Here is a 19173-nt window from a genome sequence, read left to right as displayed (position 1 = left end):
TCTATGGCCATGTAACAAATTACCCCAGCACTTAGTGGCTTAAAATAAAAAACATTAATTACCTCACAGTTTCTGTGGGTCAGGAATCTAGGCATGGCTCGTCTGGCTGCCTCTGTCCCAAAGTCTCTCGTGAGGCTGCAGTCAGTGTCCCCTGGGGCTGCAGTTATCTCAGGGCTCGACTTGGGGAAGATCTGCTTCCAAGTTCACTCAGGTGGCTCTCGCCAGGCCTCAGCTCCAATCTGACTGACAGCCAGAGTCATCAGTTCCCTGCTATGTAGGCCTCTCCATAGGACTACTCACAAGAGAGCCTGCTTCCTACAGATGAGGGCTCAGAAAGAGAGAGGGAGTTGAGAGAGAACAAGAGATAGTAAGAGAGAGCAAGAGGATTTGCAAGATGAAATCCACAGTGTCTTTGTAATCTAATCTCAGTGGTAGTCCATCGCTTTTGCAATATTCTACTCATGAATAGGTTTAGCTCACACTCAGGGGGAAGGATTACAACAAAGGCTTGGGTACCAGGGCGTAAGGATCATTGGGGGTCATCTTAGAAGGCGCCCTCACAGATATTAAGGAATTATTGTTAATTTTTTCCTTAGGTATGATAATGATATCATGGTTGTATTAAAAATATTCCTTATATTTTATTGATATATACTTAAATATTTATGGATGAAGTCATATTAAGTCTGGGATTTTCTTCAAAATAATCCAATAGGGGATGGGAAAGCAGATGTGGGTATATAGATGAAGCAAATGGGGCCAAGAATGGATGAACATTGAAGCTGGATGATGGACTGTAGAGGTTCATTGTATTATTCCTGTTAACTTTGTGTGTGAAGTTTTCTTGAAAAAATAAAGATATTTTGGTCTCTATTTACCTGATTCCTGTGTTTATTACACAATAGGTCTTATCTGGGTCAAAGAAAAATATGTTTATTTAATGTGTCCCCTAAATCCCAATAATAATAAAATAAACATGGCTTATTTTTATAATTGATATTCACATGAAATTGCTTTGTAACTCTTCAGTCAATGCTAAGTCCAGAAATTTCTGATGTTCCAACCAATTTACACTGGTGTCTAATCTGTTTTAATACAATTTCTATGACTAACTATCATAGCATCTTGACATGACTATGCTATATGAAAAGCCCCCTGAGGTTGAGTACTCAGGGTGATGTCATCTGAAAAGAAAATTCACCAAATGGTGGCATAATTATTCCCCAGGCCTACTCCAAAGTAATTATAAAGCTCTGGTCTATTAAATTTAAATACTAGCTCTAAGATGTGTCTGTATCCTTTAGTCTAAAGAAGCTTGGAGACAACACTTAAAGAATGTTTATTTTAAAAGCATTCATACGGATGGGGTGGAAGCAGACCTATATATTTTTATTCTTCAAATCACTTTATTTAGCGGATAGCAAACACGTGATGTTTTTCATTCCCTTTGTTTTCCACCAGAGTGTATAAAGTGACCTTTCTCATAACCCGGATCCACTAATACCAGAAATATTAGATTAATAAATGAAAATATGTATAAGGCATAAAAAATATGAGACATGGTACCTGCTCTCAAGATATATTAAAATTTGGCTAATAAGATAATATTCATAAAAAGATAAAGGGCAAAGTAAGGTCAAATAGAATGGCCAAATGGGGGATAGGGAGAGCCAGTGACACAGAATTTAAAAGGAAGGGTGAAATGCCTCCGAGTTGGACTATCAAGGGAAGGTTTCATTGGGGATACAGGATTTGTGACAGTAGGATTCAGAAATCTGAAGAGAGTGAGAAAAGAGACTGAATGTTTCCTCTACTTCATATTCTGCCGTTTCATTTAGGGGTGTGTGTGTGTGTGTGTGTGTCTGTGTGTGTATGCATAAGAAGGATTCTTTGTAATACACTGAATACTTGCCAGCAAGTGTAATTTACAAGGCTGTCTTATTTTTTTTCTTAAACCCTCCACAAAGTAGTTAAATGTTCCCCCCGAGTAATTCTTTTACATGAATTTTCCAGTGGAACTAGACATATGACCTCATCGCATACTTGCTTCTATTTCTTTGACCAGACCTTGTTTATCGAGGAAAACCTGCCATCTTTTGTATCACAATTTTGGAATTTGCTTACCTTTACAATATTCCTCAAATTCTCTATGAAGATTTCTCTCATCTCTCAACCAATGGGAATACCTCTTCTATTGTCTCATGTTGAACTCCGTGCCTCTGTCAAACGTTTATTTGGCAGCATATTCAATATTTTGACTTTGTGTTCCTTTTCTGTGAGTATTTTTAATATCTTCTTGGGTCAAGATTAAGCTCATTGGAAGGCTAGGCTATGTTTGTTATTTTTTGTAACCCCAAAAGACTTTGAAAATAATTGACTTTTAGTACATGCACGTTGAAGAAATCATGAAAAATGATCTGCAAAGCTTTGAGATTTATTCACTGAGTTTTGTTTCACTGCTGAGTGTGTTCACATGTAGCCTGCTCAGTGATGTGCCTTGAGCTGTTCTGTGTGGGCTCTGTTCAGTTTCTTAGGGAGGATGTGTTGTTGTCAGCTCATTTACTTGAAGAGCTCTTTCCTGAGAAGTCTCACAGGCTTTCGGGAGCAACATATGATTGAGACATTTTTAGGCCTCTCTTCCCTCAGTACTCTGCAGGTACTTATTGTAGTGTCTCTTTCTAATTGCGGTGATGCTTTCTCTTGAGATGTCATGTGAATGAACAAGCTGAGATATATGAGTGACAATGGCACAATCCAGTGGGACAGAGGTGATGCTAGAAGCATGTGATCAAATTGACCTTTAAGTATTCTTTCAGAATCTTGCGAAAGGGGAGTCAGTTAAGGTAATTTAGTAATAAATCGAGTCCATATGAATTGTTTACCAATTCTTTTTTAAAAGAATAATATATGGAGAATATATGCTGATATAGCATTTCCACGTTGACTTTGTGATATACCTGATATTATTTCTGATCACTTTTCTTATAAGAAGATATAAAGCATGCTCAATGGACTTCTGGGTCAACAACAAAGTTGTCTGGCAGTTAGTGACACTCTGAATAGAAAAAAAGCAATGCAAAGCAAACAAAAAAGACAAAAAACAAACAGACAATAACAAAAAATCAAAAACCAACCAGAATATAGAAATACAAACAAAATGAAAACAATGTGAGTTATTAAAATTAAATGTAAAAAAATTCCCATATCCTGGAAGGAATTTGATTAACAAAGCTCAGATAGGTAACTGAGAGTTTGGTTACACAGGAAGAGGGTGGCTTTCTATCTACTCCTACCGTCAACCGTCGCTTCTAAGACAGCAAGTCCTTTACTAACTAGAAGTAAAGCCATCCTTTTACTTCAAGCAAGTTGCTTTCTGAGCATGTAGAGCAACTTTATCGCTGTCTGGCTGTTCATTCATACTTTTCCTTGTAATGTATTCCTTGTAATGCAGTTTGGCCATGGGTAAGAGGTGATATAGTTCAACCATGTATGAAAATTCAGTTGTAGGAAAGAGTGGAGACTGAAAGTGCCAAAGCACGCATTCTGAGAATTGTAGTTTTTATACACTATGATGGCAATAAAGTATTGCTACTTTAGTAGCAATATTAGGTACCATTTATCCAGTCCTTATTATGTGCCAGGCACTCTGCTAAACACTTCATATATATTGTTCTATTTAATTCTCATAACACTGCAAGAAAGATATTATCATATCTATCTTACAAATGATGGAAATGAGCTTCAAAGATTAAATCATATACTCATGATTGCACAGCCTGAAAATGGTAGAACTGGTAGAATCCACTTCTGCCTGATTCCAATGTGCATATTGCTAATTACTTTTAGAATAGTTCAAATATTAAAGTAATAAATTCATCTTTATAGAATCAGATAATCACGTACTAGGAGCGGGAGGTAAATGATTGTTAAATCTACTGGAAACATGTCCAGGGACTCTGCAGATGAACTGTCCTTGAATATTCTAATAGCAATCAGGTTTGTTATCAGGGATACCTAGGAACACCTACCCACATGTTTATGGGCAAAAATAAATGTATGAGTATACATCTGTTCTTTCAGAAACAAGTAAATGGAAAACAAAATAAAATAAATTAAAGGAAAACATCAAGCTTAAACTGTTTGGAGAAATAGAGAAGCTTTATTCTTTCTACTTGGTTCATGGTTGGAAGAGGCTTGGAGAATGGCTAAAAAGCTTCCCTAGGATTGGCAGAACCCAAAGGGGAAGGCTCTAGGCCACGAGACTTCCCCACTGAGAAGACCCAAACTGGAGGCCTCTTGCCATTCATGACAATGAGCCTCTCATGGGGTAATTAACTAGGGAATATGTGAGGGCTGGTCAGGTGGTCACCCATCTTCTTGAAGATTTCCGCATGTCACACATTCAGGAAGTAACTCCCTGGAGATTCACACAGAAGAGTTTATACAGGCACAGCAAGGCTTGATTCAGATTCTTCTCAGAGGCATGGAAGCTTCTATGGCAACCAGGTTATCCACGGGATGGTATATGAACCTCTTGGAAGATGATGCAGCTGCTGTGCCTATTTTGGAGATTCAGGAAACACTCTTACTTCACCTTTGCCTGCTCACAAGTGTCCCCATCCCTCCAGGCATGAGGTTGAAAAAGAAGCTTAGGGAGAAGAAGATACAGGATGCCTTCAGGCTTTCAGGCAAGCACGTTGTGTAAGAGTTTCGCTCCCAGGTAAATCTAACAGTATTCTGAAGGCAAGCTCAGCCAATTTTCTAGTCTGGATTTAGAGAGTCAGAGTCCTCCATGAAACAAGGGTGCACAGCCCTAAATGGAGCTCCTAGCCTAAAGTGCTATTTCAAATACGCTATTGGGATAAATGGGATTTTTATATACTTATTGATGCAAGGAGGTGTTTCAAAATCTTTCTGGCTAATTACATATCTTGAACACATTCATTTTATCAATGAAAATTATGCTAACTTAACTTATGCTAACTAATGGGTGTTTTGAGGGTGGATTTTGATGAATTTGAAGCCTTTATATAGCTACCACTGAATGCAGATTCTGAGAGAGGATACTTCTGAAGGTAGGTAACCTTCCTCTCCCTCCCCAGTGTAATTTATATGCCATATTTAAGTATTTTAAAGGAAAGCACCCGGGTGACAATATGACAGTGGGGATATGACACACAGAGGACATTCAGCCAAATAAACAAGTATATTCTGAGCTAGAGCTTTGACCCTAGACCACTCTCTAGTCTTCTGATCTGGATTAGGTGTCGTTTCCCTCATTAGCTTAAATACTTAAGCAGTTTCAGACCTAGTGACCTCTTTGACCCTTATCCCTTAGGTCAATGCTCTGACTCCTATCAGCTCACTGAAATTGATTTTATTAAGGTCCACAAAGATCAGGCATTGCTAAATCCATTGACCACTTCTTGACTTTCTTCTTACCTACCCTATCAGTAGCTCAGTGAAATTTTTCTTGAAACGTCCCTTTCTCTTTGAGGCTCCCCAGAGCACCCAAACTAGAATTGCTAAGTCCCACCCTCATTACTCTACTTCCCACTTTTTTGCTTCTTCTCCCTAGTTGTTATGTCTGTCTATATATTTTACTTCTTGATCTTGTTTATTCTCTCTCTCCTCCCAACTACAGTATGAGCTCCATGAGGGCTGCAGTTGCCGACTATTGTTTTCATTGTTGTATTCCTGGTGCCCAGAACAATGTCCAGCACAGAGTAAGTGATCTGTATGCATTTGTTGACTGAATGAATGAAAAATATCATTTGTGGGAAACTAAACTGACGTAATCATTGTGGAAAGCAATTTGAGAATGTATATGAAGTTTTTTTTTTACTTGTTCATGAATTTCAGTCCCAATAAATTCACTTTTAAGAATCTATCCTAAGTAAATAATGAGTGACAAAAAGGTGTATATCCTCAATCTCTTAAGTGCTATCACCACAGGTTACTGGAACATGTCTGCTAGCCACATAAAAGTTTTTGTTACCAATCTGAGATTTGACTACAAACTGATGTGTATTTTTCATCTCTCTAGATGTCATGTGTTGTTTTGTGTTGTGCTGTGTGTGTGTGTCTGTGAGTATGAGTGTGTGATAGGATGCTTGAATCAGCTGGGGGTGACATCGGAGAGGGGCTTCATTCATTGATTATGACAGTGTAAATTAGCATGGTTTTATGAAAGCAATTTTTCAGTCTGTAACAAAAGCCTTAAAAAACTTCAATGTTTAACCTGGAAATCCCACTTCTGAGTACCAATAGTAAAACAATACTCAAAACACCAGGCAACAATTAACATATAAAGATAGCTATTACATAATCATTGATAATGGTATAAATTTGAAAGAAACCTCAGTGTTTGTTACATTTATTCAATGGAATGTTGGATTTTCATTTAAAAATCTCATGTTTCCACAGACTAATAACCTGCATAAAGCTCTCAGTAAGTGAAAAAACTATTCTTTTTTCTTTTTTACTTTTTCCTTACCTCAAAGCCCCTCAGTACATGCTCGTATATTCTAGTTGTAGGTCCTTCTGGTTCTACTCTGTGGGACGCCGCCTCAGCATGACTTGATAAGCAGTGCTAGGTCCTTGCCCAGGATCCCAACCTGCAAAACCCTGGGTCACCGAAGCAGAGCACACGAACTTAACTACTTGGACATGGGACTGGTCTCTCAAAACAAATTTTTAAACAAGGAGTCAAATTTTATACTAACAATATACATTTATTTATAAATATATGTGCATAGAAATAGAATGGAAATGAACAAATTAAAATATTATTCGTGGGGGCCGGCCAGGTGACACAGTGGTTAAGTTCACCCGTTCTGCTTTGGTGGCCCGGGGTTTGCCAGTTTGGATCCCAGGTGCGGACCTGTGCACCGATTGTCAAGCCATGCTGTGGCAGGCATCCCACATATAAAGTAGAGGAAGATGGGCATGGATGTTAGCTCAGGGCCAGTCTTCCTCAGCAAAAAGAGGGGGATTGGTGGCAGATGTTAGCCCAGGGCTGATCTTCTTCAAAAAAACATTATCTGTGAAATTTGTCATGGGTAATTTTTCCCAGTATTTCATATATTAACAATTCCAAAATTCTCTTCAGGAGCATGTGTAACTTGTGAAATCAAAAGCAAAACAATCCAAAATAAACCCAAAACTCACCACACTTTGAGAAAAATAAAAACTTTGCTGGAAAACTTCATGGATTTTTAAGACAATTCTTGCAAAAATTCTCATTCTCTTACATTGTAGAACATTAAGTAGAATAAAAAAATAGAATAGGAGAGTAAAAGCCAGATTCTTGATTGAAAATCTCCAGGTTTCCTGGCCTGCCCTTCACATTTGCATGACACTTTGCATTCCACCTTATGTCACTCAATTCTCCCAACTGCCCTGCGAGGTTGGCAGGTCGAGTATTACTATCTCCAGGTCTTACGTATGAAATAACTGAGGCCCAGAGAGGTTAAGTGACTTGCCCAAGGTAACCGAGTTAGAAAGTAATAAAACCAAGATAAAATTCACATTTTCTCTTCTAGTCCCACACTTTTCCCCCCATTGCTCCAAACTATTGTGCTGAAAAATTAGGAAAGAGAAGACAGTGATTGTGTTCTCCTGAAAGCTATTTGAGTGCACTTCTATTAGTGCCAGACAGCTTTGAAGTCATTGATTGCCCCTGTGAGATGATGAGATTGTGCTACACAGAACTTGGCCATCGTTACCATGTGATTTTCAATTAAGAAGAAAATCAAAAGTATCCCAGTGTCATGGTCATAACCTGAAGTGTTCAGACAAGCTACCAGCTGCATAGAAATCAGAGAAGACTAATCATTTATCTGTGTGTGCAGACAGCAGTCTTTCGAAAGAAATGGTCTCTCACACTGGTGGCCTAGCTATTTTATTTTTCATGCCATGGATGTTGTCATTTGTGAATTAGGTCTTTAATTTGTTTTTAACTCTTGGGAAAACTTATTCCAGAATATTCATTGAACACTCACTACAATGATGCAGAATTTGAAAGTGTGTTGTGGGAACTGAACAACTCTGAGAAGTTCATTAGGAAGGCTGCTGTGGAAATATAAAAAGCCCTCGCCTTAAACATCTGAGATCAACACAGCCAAGCGGATGGACCAGCTCTCTAACCTTACTTTACTTAAAAGTAAAGGTTAACTTTGGTTTTGGTCACTATCACCTTGTACATATACACATATTTTGTATATAATAAAACAGTTCCTTTTTCTGTGGCTTCTAGTTGACCTGAATTTCTCTAGAGTTGTTTCAGAAATATTTGAACACTGGAAGCTTCATTAGAAGTGTGTGATATAATCTTAAAAGCTGACTACTTTCCAGGACGATTTGGATTTGGATATTTATTTAAGACAACAGCTAAGTCAGCTAAGCATGACTCCTCAGCTTCATAATTCATTGCATAGGGCTATTAATCTCTATCTCACAGAGTAGTGAAGGTTAAAATGAAATGACACCTGCCAAAGGATCTAACTCTGTCGTAAGGTATCGATTAGCAATTAAAAACAATTATTTTGTTTTGTTTCAGTGTAGTAGTGATCTAGAAACAGTTTCCTAGGATAGCATGGGCCAGATACTTTAAGAGACCGCTTCTGCACCTTACTGTGAGAAAGGGTGACTTCCTGAAGGAACTGTGAACGGCGCCATGTCATATGCCCTTATGAACTGGCCACTGAGAAGGACATGAAGGAGCACCATGCGAATGCAGTAAACGTGCCTGCTACTGGCAGCCTCATAGGTGTTAGGGTTGATCTTAATGTAAATGGTAAGAAGTAATCTTTCTCAAATTGTATACAAATGAGGACATATCCACCTCATTCTATTTTTTATATCTTAATTGTAAATCAAGCTGCAGCTATCAGAAAAAAAAATTGGCTTGATCGTTAATTTTATTGACAATAATAGATATATCTTGTTAGTGCAAATAACACAGAGTAATATGTGAACAGTATACTTGAAGTCAAGCAAGATCTGGATGGATTTTATTAAGCATTTTCATCTTGCTTCTCTCCTGGCACACTTTTTGTTGACCTGTTTAAAACTGAACTTAAAAAAAAAGAACTTATTTTTAGTATTACATTTATTACAAGATATGGTTTTTAGTCTCTAATTTTTTTACCTCACAATCAATTGAATATAAATTCTCGTGCCCAAATGTGAAGACCTCAGTTTCATCTTTTAAAAAGTCTTTACCAATTCAGTCACAATTCCACAAACTCTGTATCTGTATTTTTATCCTGTTAGTGATATCCCCAGGTACCAGGCACTCTGACTTTTATTTTTAGGTGATGTACTTGGCAAAATGTAGTTTTAGTGGCTTCCCAGGTGTCATGAATGAAATGATTTGATGACCATGATGTCATGCTCAGTAATTGTTCATGAATTCCTCCCTTAGGACATCTAGAAACTCTTAACCAAAAATCAAAGATGACAAGTGGTTAGCAATATCTTGGATTGGATTAAGTTTCAATATTAATGCTAATGTCACAGTGCATCAAGATGCTTCTTGTGGTTAAAATGTGAAAATGCAGAAATCTTTGCCAAGTTACTGTGCCAGTGATATGCTGTAATCATTTGCCTATTTATCTTTGTTCTGAGCACTATGACTAGTAGATACTCAGAAGCACGTAATTGAAGTGTTCCTTTGCAGCACATATGGTCTGTGTTCTAGGTTCGCTCGCTCACTCATTCATTCAATAGATATCTCTTGGGTGCCTACTAGGTACTAGGTACAGTTCTCTAAAAAACAAATCCCCATAGGTTTATGGGAGCTTATGTTTTAATCAGGGTGACAGGAAGTAAACAAGTAAAATAAATAGCATGTTAGGAAAGGTGTCCAAGTTAGTGTCGTCAAACCCAGCAAATGTGGCCACATAATGAAACATGCCTCAAAAAATTATTTAACTGATGGTGAGTTATTTTAAAATCCCCAAGTAATGCAAATATTTTCATGTCAAAATTCTACCATTGTCAACATGTTGAAACATGTCTCTAGCCCAGTCAGTACCCAGATGGCATAGTTTAGGATTGGTTACTAAATGCAATACTTTGAGTATTTATGTGGTTAACTTTGGTTTTGGTCACTATCACATTGTACATACACACATATTTTGTATATAATAAAACAGTTCCTTTTTCTGTGGCTTCTAGTTGACCTGAATTTCTCTAGAGTTGTTTCAGAAATATTTGAACACTGGAAGCTTCATTAGAAGTGTGTGATATAATCTTAAAAGCTGACTACTTTCCAGGGCGATTTGGATTTGGATATTTATTTAAGACAACAAAATTAATGAAATTATCTTATGATTTTATTATCACTGAATGAACTTCATCAAACGTCAATTTCACAACAGCAGCCCGATCCAATAGATGGCAATCCTGGGGGAGTGTTGTGCCTGGGCTCATAGTCAGCAATATAAACATCATCAATAGCCCAAGGGCTTGGGAAGATCCATTTTAGGTGAGGCTAAGGAAGTGTAGGCTGACTATGAAAATATCTTCTTGATAACAAGGCTTATCATGGGACCTTGTCTTGACTCTCTTGGGATGTCTGGGTTGATGTCAGAACAAACTGCACTATTAGGATTTGATAAAAAAGCCTCATTTGCTGCTTAAGTTGGACATTATCCAGATGAATAGAAGAGGATGTGGACAAATATTCGTCTCTCTGCTTTTGCAATCTCTCTCACTGGATGTCGTAATGGCTGGGTGAACATTTCAGAAACAAATACTGACAAGTAGAAATACTGTGTCCTATAAATCATTTGGGCTGTTTGTGGGAGGTGTGAGTACCTCCAAAAAATCCAAGTTTTGGTAAGAAGGAGGAAGGGTTAACAGATAGTATGTAAACAACAGAACCAGCTGCACACTCCAAATTAAAACTTAAGCCATCACACATTTTGTTTGCCTATGCTACTAATGTTGCTTTGAAATACAATAAATTGTCCTGCAGGGTCAGCGTTACAAACTAGTTGGCATAACTTGGACTTGGTGGCATTCATTATGTGTTTGCTGGGGTTGTGAATAGGGCTCTGCTATTGTTGGATAAACACCAGTAGCTGAGTCATTTCTTCAAACCATATACATACCCAAACAAAAGAGCTCAAGCAAGGGTGTATGATGCAAAATAATATAGCAGCTGCAATATTTAGGAAAAATGAGAGGAAAAGTGATCACCTAACTCAGAACTCAGGAAAAGTCTAAAGTTTTCATTATACGACTTTATTTGTCATTTATCATTTAGAAATTTTTGTTTTTTAAAGATTGGCACCTGAGGTAACAATTACTCCCAATCTTTTCTCTTTTTTTTTGTTTTTTCTCCCCAAATCTACCCAGTACATAGTTGTACATTTTCGTTGTGGGTCCTTCTAGTTGTGGCATGTGGGATGCCACCTCAGCATGGCCTGAGAAGCAGTGCCATGTCCGCGCCCAGGATCCGAACCAGTGAAACCCTGGGCTGCCACAGCAAAGCTTGCGAACTTAACCACTTGGCCACGAGGACAGCCCCTCGAAATTTTTTTTAAAGTTTTGGACCTTGGAAAGGTCTGCAGAGAACACTGGAAACAATGTATCCTGACTTCAGTGTGTTAAAAACATTTTGTATTCCCTTGATGGTGCTCACCAATACCATTCTTGTTCTGCTGCTATTCATTATGTAATAATGAACTACATGGTTTAGCCACTGTATATGTTTCTAATTTAAAAGACTGTGCACAAAGCCTAGTTATGGTGATTTGAGGTTTTGAGTGTTACACATTTTCTACTGTTCTGCTTTTTCTTCCTCTCTTTCTCAGTTTTGCTGGGCACTAAATTGGGATTCTGATTGAGTTCATGTTACTGAGAATAGTTTTTAATTATTTGTTCTTATTATGTCCTTCACACCTGAGGCTGTAACGAGTAGTCTGAGGTTATAATGGTGTTACTCTGAAAATTACGGTCTAGGGCCAAGATAAAGGCTTGAGAGCTGTTAAATTCCTAGGTCACAAAGAACTAGTACTAATGAAGATATCTCCACTTGCAAAGTCCCTAAATTTGATCTAAATAGACTATATGTTCTTTCAACTGTTGCTACCAATGGTGATCCTTGCACCTCTTCTAAGACTTGGAACAAAACTTATACTCATTGTCTGGGAAAAGCAGGCAAGTCACTGTGTGCAAGCTGAGTATGTTGCATGGCTGACTGCCACACATGTTGTGATTCCCTTTGGAGATGATGGCTTCCCGGTCACACAAACTAACACACTGCAAAGAACAAAAATTATAATTCTTCCCTCTCTGGCCGACTTCATACCTGTCACTTCTATAACTGTTACAATCTGTATTTATGTAGGGTATTCTGCTCTGCTTCTTGCTTTGTGATGCGTCTCAGACGTATAGAGCTGTAAAAGAAGGTTCCGGTGTATTCATTGGTAGTTTTTATTTTCCATCTGCTGAAGCCGTTTGAAGAAGCTGATAGTCTCTTACTGGCTCAAACTCAGAGCCCAGAAAATAATAGTTTACAACATTCCCATGGTGCTTTTTATAGTCATTTCTTTCCCTGGTACTTGATTTTTTTACCTTCTCTAGGTGACAGTTTTTACTCCAGCATAGAACTGTAGGTGTTTGGCTGTCTCCTTTTTGATTTAATGCCACATGCTGCATTCTAATGCTACCACATGTGTGTACAATAAATTTTCTTGTAAACTGGGGACTTCAAGGATAGGACTCTGTCAAGCTTATATTTTCAGAGCTCTTGAAATATTTTCCACTTAGCAACCTCTTTGCATTACTTTCAAAGCTTTTATGGGGCATGCCAGTCAAAAGGATGACTCTAACCAAAGAAAGAGCAATTCAGAGGCTGAATTTTAGAACTAATGTAAGCTTCATGAGTGATTCAATGGGTCTAACAATTTGCATTGGAGGAATGTGAGAAGGGGAAATATTTTGCTTCCATTTATATAATGTGTTAAGGGAGATAATTGCCTATCAGATATCCAGATTTTGTCTAACTTCTAAAACTCAAAGTTATAATTGACACTTTTAATTACCCTATTTTGAGCTGAAGTTTATAGGAACAGAATATGAGACATGGATTAGTGATGACAAGATGACATCCAGGTGAATGAGCTTGAGTGTGTGTATCTACATCCAAACCTTGCGTTAGGTAGTTATGTTTCCTGGCCTGACAAAAAGATCAGGGTAAGAGCAGTGTTTTCAAACGTGAGTGTGTCTTTGTCTGTGTCTGTGTTTCAGAATCACTTGGGTCACCTTTTAGATTAACAGTGGCCTGCCATCCACAGGATCCAGGAATGCATACCACTGACCCCATCAGTAGTGATAGGGACGATATTAACTTACAAAGACTTCCGAGGTGACCCTTGTGTACTCTCCACTCAACAAAGAACCATAAGTACCAAAAGATCAATAACAAATGTGACTAGAAAAAGAGAACCGAGGAGAGTTGGTAGAGGGCCTCAAAAACCAAAAGTCATTGAAAAAAAGGTCAGGGCTAGATTCAGTAAGACGGGCTCAAGTAAACAGCAAGTCTGGCTCCTTTTCGTCTGCCTCCAGCCTCCACTGTCTTCATCCCCAGGCAGTTGGATCCCCAGACATCCCCCAATTATGGGCTCTGTCCTACCCTGGTTCCTGCTCAAGTCCTGCTCAAGGCAGGCATTTCTCCCATCATGGGATGCGTAGAAGTTAAAAATGACGTATTCCTAGACTTGTTGAAGGTGACCTTGCTGCTCATTGGTGAAGTGCAAGCTCACACGCAGGTGGTGTTCAGCTGTGTGCTGTGCACTGTACTTGTGCCTCACACTGAAGCAACAAATTTATGAATGCCCATGCTAAATATGCCTTCAGGAGGGTGGAGGGAAAGAGATACACAGAGAGAGACAGAGAGAGAGGGAAAATATATAACATTGTGGGCCACCCTCAGCTTGGTTGACCAGGGTGATGCTGGTTCCACAAGAAGCGCTGAGACCTAATATTAAACCTGAGAGGCCCCGCTGTGAATAAGATCTCAGACATGGTCCAGTGTTATTCTCTGGACTTTTAACCTGTATTTTGGTTTTACTCTCTGCCCTCATTCTGAGAAAGAGATTCCTACAATGCAAGTTCTCAATTCATATCCTCCTTGGGTATTTATCATAAGTGGCTCTCTGTTTTCATTTCAATCTTGAATTACTATTCTGGAAACTTATCAATGATAATAGCTCATATTTACTGAACATCTTTTTTAAAAAAAATTAATTAATTAATTATTTCTGAGGAAGATCAGCCCTGAGCTAACATCTGCCAATCCTCCTCTTTTTTTGCTGAGGAAGACTGGCCCTGAGTTAACATACATACCAGTCTTCCTCTACTTTATATGTGGGACGCCTACCACAGCATGGCTTGATGAATGGTGCCATGTCTGCACTGGGATCTGAACTGGTGAACCCCAGACCGCCAAAGCAGAACGTGCACACTTAACTGCTGCACCACCAGGGCAGCCCCTACTGAACATCTTTTAAGTGACAAGGATGGTTCTACTTAATTTATATGCATTATCTTATTTAATTGTCTACAGTTTTGTGAATTTCCCACAAAGAACTTTTCCGAAGGTCTCAGAGCTAGTAAGCAGCAGAATATAGAATTAAATTCAGGACTGCTTTTATGAACTTTTTATTCAGACCACAATAATCTCTAGCCTTCCTAGGACATGAAGCTTGTTTTAATTTTATCCAGTTTCTCTTATGTTGGACTAAAGGCTTTTTACTGAGCCTCTGTTGACTGGATGTATTTTCTATCCATGGACAGACTTGGGCCAACTATTTGCCTGGAATTTTTTTTTCCCTGCTTTTTTCTCCTCAAATCCCCCCCAGTACATAGTTGTATATTTTAGTTGTGGGTCCTTCTAGTTGTGGCATGTGGGAACGCCACCTCAGCATGGCCTAATGAGTGGTGCCATGTCCGTGCCCAGCATCCGAACCCTGGGGCGCAGCAGCAGAGCATACGGACTTAACCACTTGACCACGGGCCAGTCCCTGCCTGGAATTTTGAGTATTAACTATTGCCTTCCCAAGTCTTGGGCTCCCAGCATATCATTCTAGATCTCAAGTCTGTCTTAATTTGTGTCACTGTGTGATTTCCCATTCTTAATCATCATTGTTGGTCCCCATTTGGCTTTCCTTGCAAGTCACATTTCTATATCTATGCTCACATACAGTGAGAGCCTACACATATGCCATTTGTATATATGATTTATTTAGCATTCCAAATGAAAATCCCATGGGTGCACCTGTGATATTGTTTATATTCTAATTAAAAAAACACCTAGTGTAATCTATTTTTGTATGTAAGTTATCCTCAAACAAGAAATTCTGACATGGAATTTTAGCTGAGATAATGCATGCTCCACTTCCCTAATTCTGACTCCAAAAGTCTTCATCTTAGTGTTCTGTTTCTATTTTAATTAATATAGATACTTTATCTGCGATTGTCTCTAATTTTTTTTTCGTTTGGAAAACTCTTTAAATGTGATTAAGAAAAATTACTGAACATATGACTATTCACATGTATGCATCTTTCTTATTTGGGAGACGCACATTACTTTGGTGAGACGGTCCAGTGCCAACTGTAGCCATTCCCTTGTCTGTCTTGTCATACTGAGAGTAGACTGTTACGATACTCTTGAAATATATCACATTCCTTACCTCCTTCATTTTGAGGAGAGAGAAGAATTTCTCAAAGTGTATTTCATGGACTACCAGAATATTGAGAAGTGCCCTGGAAAAAAAAAGTATCATAGTCATATATTCAGCAATTCCTGTATAATATATCCACATATATTAAACAGAGATTTTTAAGAGATTTCTGATGCACTTTAATGTCTTAAAGTCTCTGAGGAGTCCTCACGAAAGAAACCTTTTTACTGTTTACTAATTTGACCACAGAATCCTCTTTTCATATAATAAATATTAACGTCCTGTGGAATTGGTGTTGCATATAGCATACTTTTGTAAATGCCGTTCTAGGGACTTGACATTAATTGGAGAGAGTTGGAAAGCTTATGTAGGCTCTGGGATGTTTTAATTCGCTGGGGCAAGAGCAGGGAAAAAGATTGTGGGGAGACTTATTGAGATATATCAGTCGAACTACTCACAGAGGAAAAGATGTCAAATATGAAACTTTCCATTCTAATTTAAAAAATTCAAAAAGACTATGTGGATCCCATTTCAGTCAAACAGAATGATAACTGGAAAACTGATTTTTACTAGAGGTTAAATTAATTCTAAAATACCTTCATATGATGCTTCTGTCCTGGAGCAAAGATATGCATGGAAACCTGCCCATTTTCAAGTAGGGTACACCTACCAGTCAATAGTCCCCATTCATTCAAGTAAGAAGCAGTCCTGTCTGACCTCACTCTTCCACTTTGGTTATTATGACTCTCTTATGCTTTGAGTATCAATTGGGTTAAAAAAGCAATACTGCTTCAAATCAGACTCTCCAAATTTGAAGGACTATAGGCAAATGATTTTTAGTTTACAGAGAGAAATTTGATGAGACATTAGGAAAATAAGGCTCATTACTGAGTAATTTGGCTTTGCTTCTCCCTTTATTAACCTCTAGTTTGCCTTTGAATTTAATCTTGTGATGATCTTAAAAATAGTATTGGTTATTTCTCCTAGTTTATTTACTCAACAGTCAACGTTTAATACATTTTTTGTAGAACATCTATTTACTTTGCAGGGAGGTACAAATGTAATCAAGACACAATCTCTGCCCTGCTTTCATGAAATGTGTAGTCCTTTACAAAGACAAACCCACGTGTCAGTAATCCCTCTGTTAATGTGCACACGTGTGCAAGGTATGGGCAGCACAAAGGAGGGATAATAAACTGCCTGACATTTAGAAAATTTAAAAACTTAATTTTAAAGGATGAGTGGGAATAATCCATGTGAGCAAAGGAGAAAGGGACATTTCACGTAGGGAAAACAACATGTGCCGAGGCATCGCTGAACACAACAGCAGGATGGTATGTTAAGGGATGAGCAAGTACCATCATACTGCTGAAGCCTCCGGAGTGCCGGCAGGAGTAGAAGTAGATAGAGCCGGACCTGATTATGGAGGCCCTTGCATACTCAGCAGAGCAGTTTTCACTTTATCCTGCAGGTGATGGTGGAGCTTCGGATGGCTTTTAAACTTTAAGGATTTGTGTTTTAGAAAGTGCACTCTGGCAGCCCGGGGGGCTGGGTTGGAGGGTGGAGCAGCAATCCTGGTCCCTGGAATACTCCTTAACACTAAGCCAGTCCTGATCTTTGATACTCACTTAGCCTCACTAAAAATTGTAATTTAAAAAGCTCCTTTCTGATTTATCCATGCCATCCTAATATAAAATTGTCTTCAGTTTTTTTCCTCCCTATAGAGTGACTATAGCGTATGAGAGATGGTTTTTCTACTACTTTAATCAAACTTTCAAGTCTGTAATATCAACGCTGCCTTCTTTCTGTTATGGTGAAGCTACTTGCCCTTCTATTAGATTATTCATTAGCACAATTGAGATGGCTATTTGATACACAAGTGATAAACAAGTAAGAGGAGGCAAAATACTTTCCACAGGATTTAGGGTCCTTTTCCCAAATGTCCTCAGTTTCACTTTCAGAATCTTATTAAACTTGGATGCTAGACCATGCATGAAGGATAATATGCCTTGCTGTTAGTAAAATGAGCGCTGTTTCCGTGGTAATCACCTTAGATCGGCTCAGAACAGCGTACCCACTTCTGTGGCTGCATGGAGAGAACACTGTTGTTTAGTATGACAATGTCAATGGAATACGCCATTCTATTAATCTCCAGCCATGGGATACAGAATTTCTTACATAATGTGGTGATCAGCCATTTCTGTCATGATTTTATGGAAAAAGCCAACTGGCTAATGCTTTAATTATTGAGGAGATATTTTCACAGTTATAGCACGGAGTTCACTTAGGACAATGTCTGCGTGTCTCAAGGACAGCTGGGCTACGTTGGAGGGCATTGAAATGTTTGCCTGGGATTTTGAGAAATAACCATTTTTTTCCACAATCTAAGCTTTTTTGATTGTAAAAATCTTTATTGAAGAAATGTAGGAAGCATAAAAGTACTAAAAAATTGCCCATAATACCACTACCACCCAGGGAAAACCATTATTAAAATGTTTAGTACTTTTTTCTGTCCATATCCATACTCACTTCCTTACCAATATTCATAGCTTTATCTATGGTCATGTCTGGTAAAATAAAAGCAATAACAACTAACTTTTATTGACCCTTCCATATGTCTAAAGTATTGCTTTAACATCTCTCCTTGTATTGTCTCATAGATTCCTCACAAAACTCTATGGTTAGATGTTATTGGTATTTGCATTTTATACAAGAGGAACTCAGAAACCAAAAGATTGAGTGACTTACTCACAGTCACACAGCTTGTGAATGGTAGAGCTACATTTAAATGCATGCTTCAGAGCCCAAGCCATTAAGGAATATGCTATAGTTCCATGTGTATGCACGTGTATATATACATATGGGACGGTGGAGCATTTAAAATATATATTTAAATCTGATGGCAACTTTATTTAGTTTCATTCAGCTTTTCTATTTAATTTCCCCTTTCTAGTAGTGAAAAGTTTCATCTCCCCAGAAAGTCTGTGTAATGATGTCATGTCATAGAAATCTGTTTGGTTTACACAACAGAGATAAAATTATATTGCCTACTAATATTTTTAATAATGAAATTTCTTCAAAATGTTTTTATTGTTGTACAAAATTTTTGTTATTATATGAACTTGAGGAAAATCTTTGAGTTCTTAAGGGCGTATAATTAAAATCCTCATAACAACCTGCAGCTACATAGTATTTAGAATACTTACTGTAAACTCTAGATGTTAGTATCAGTGTTGATTTTTATTTTTTGTTGCAATAGGTTTCAATTTTGCTTTTGATTTTGTTATTGTGGCATAATCTGAGTTTTGAAAAATCTAAACACCCTTGTATCCACATGCCTATCAGACATAAAATTTCCATCCTCCAAGAAGATTTCTTTGTGCCCTATTCCAGGCAATCCCCTGAACAACCCCCAGAGGCAACCACTGTCCTGATGTCAATTACTGAGATTAGTCTTGTCTGTTCTAACTTGGAA

This window comes from Equus caballus, chromosome 4, assembly GCF_041296265.1.
Source record: "Equus caballus isolate H_3958 breed thoroughbred chromosome 4, TB-T2T, whole genome shotgun sequence".
NCBI lineage: Eukaryota > Metazoa > Chordata > Mammalia > Perissodactyla > Equidae > Equus > Equus caballus.
Note: the sequence above shows the minus strand (reverse complement) of the source record.